Consider the following 2,626-nt stretch of genomic DNA (forward strand, 5'->3'; position numbering starts at 1 on the left):
TTATTTTCTTCCAAAAAGTCTCACTCAATTAACAATATTCTTAACACTATATTTAGCTTCTTATATTTTTCAATTATATATTAATGTGAAATATTTATTTGCACATATTAAATTCATAATTCAAGTTGCAATTGACTGCATACAAATCAAAGACTTCGTCAATGCACGACGAGTCGTACAAATGCCTTAAAATTTGATGGGCTTATATTTTAGACAAAATATATTATTATTATAAGTATTTTTAACAATAAAAATTTGTATTATTTATTTCAATTTTTAGTTTAGAATTATAAGATTTAATATTTTTTTATTTAACTTCAAATATCATATGAAGTCAAAAAATCAGATAAGCAAATTGAAATTGGAGAGTAGTATTTATTAAAAAGTAAACCATATGAAAGAAAAAAATAACTTTGCATAACTTTTTAAGAAATATATTAGCAACTTTGTATTCTAAAAAAAAATTTAGAAGAATAGACTTCAATTATTTTTTTTATAAAAGAACAGTATTATTATTTTTCAAAAGTTGAAAACCTTCGATTAATTTTCGGCTTTACACCATTAAAGTGTTTGAACCGCCCCTTTTTACGAGTACGGGCTTAACTTATTACTTTGATCGTCTCAAACTATTTGTCGTGTTTATTTTTTACACGTTTCCTAAGAAAATACTTATTAGGAAGAATTTTGAGTGTTTTACCCTTATTTATATCATGAAATATAATTTCTTTTCATTGAATGTTTACCGTATTTCTCTATTTATGTGTCTCCATAAAATTGAATTGGTTGTAGTTTTCAAGAAAAAATACTACTAAGGATAAAATAAAAAATTAAAACTTAAATTTTGTTTTGAATTTTTAAAGTGAGAAATAATTTTGAGACATTTTTTTAAAATTTAGGGATGATTTGAGAGACCTCCCTCTAGGTTTAGCTATATAACACTCATCTCCCCTGTGATTTACGATATCACGTCTACCTCCCTTATTTTCATTTTCTTGTAATCATTATTTAAACTTATTTAAAATAAATATAAATTAATTTAGATTTGACAATTTTACCCTTCTATATATTAATTTCTTCATATTATAAATATTATATATATAAAAAAAATAACTCATTTAACAAGTACTTTAAAAATAAATCAGCACAAATAAATTTTCTTAAGAATTAAAAGTCCTCTTCTCTTCAAACTTCCACTTTATCAGTCTTGTTCAATTTTTCTCCATTCTTCTTCGCAAGAGTCATCCATCTTCCCTGCAAAAGCAAGCAAATTAGGTATTCTTCTGCAAATCTCATATCATTGCTAATGCAGATAATATATTCTTATTTTGTGGATTTTGATGCTACATCACATATAAAATACTCTTTTTGTCTACTAGATAATTATGTTTTTCACCCTAAGTATTTAATTTAGGTCTTATGGTTTGATGTGATCTAAAAATCAAGTATAGTCACTTTTTTGTAATTACAATAGAAAGAGTAAAATCAAAAGTACAAAATTCTATATTTCCTATTTTTGGGAGATCTCAAGCTCTACTTTCAAATAGAGTAATTGTGGTTCTAATTCAAAACTATATTTTGTATAAGCATGTCAATCTATGTCATCAAATATTAGTATATACCATTCGAAAGAAATATTATATTTAATTGACTAGTATATTATGAACAACGAATTCAACATAAAAGTTCCTTGAATTGACTAGATCCTTCATTGGGATCGTCTTTGACATATTTTGTACGCTAGCGGTGTGACACTTATTCTTTTGTTTTCCTTGAAACTATAGTCTCTGAATTGTGAGCACAAGATCTATGATGTGAATCCATCAAGTTAATTACTTGTACTCCAATCTTTTGAATGATACATCATGTGAGAAAATTTGCATAGTTTGATTCAATCTATGAAGTGTGAAATTCCTAATAGTTATGGATTTGAAGCACATGCATGTTCAATATTTATGCAAATCACAGAAGTATACATATTATTCTTTATAATGAATGTTGATATGGTTCCTTCTCCCCAACAAGTACGTGATGACTCAAATAGAGATTTTAGCAATTTGATTCCTAATGAATCAATGAATAACGACGCTACAGAGAAACACTCCTTTCTCTGCAAATACAACAGCTCCTAATGCATCACTTAATGGAGATACTATCGGTTCTTCCGAGAAGATAAAAAAATTCTGCTGCAACTGGACGAACTAAAAATGTTATTCAATAGTGCCTTTGTGGTTTACTTTATGACACTTTTGTATGTTATTTCTGAGACATTTTTTCATTTTCTAGAGAGGAAGACCTTCAAAAGCATCTACTTCTTAATTCTGATACTCAAGCAGAGCAACGGAAGTGTGGAAGATTTCGAGAATATAATGCAACTTGGCAAGAAAAAGATAGCTTCGAGTGTTAGTAAAATACATTGGCCTGTGGCAAAACATCTATTTTGTCATTCTGTGGCTGCTTGTTATTAGAGCCAAATATCAAAAAAACATTGGTACATTTTCCATGGATGTTCTATAAACATTATTCTTGACCCAGTACTGGCAAAGTTTCATTTATTCTGTTTCATTCCCATTTTGCACTACTTTCTTTAATACAATATGCTTGCAGATATCAATCTTACTTGTGGAAT

Source organism: Solanum stenotomum, unplaced genomic scaffold (genome assembly GCF_019186545.1).
Source record: "Solanum stenotomum isolate F172 unplaced genomic scaffold, ASM1918654v1 scaffold24438, whole genome shotgun sequence".
NCBI lineage: Eukaryota > Viridiplantae > Streptophyta > Magnoliopsida > Solanales > Solanaceae > Solanum > Solanum stenotomum.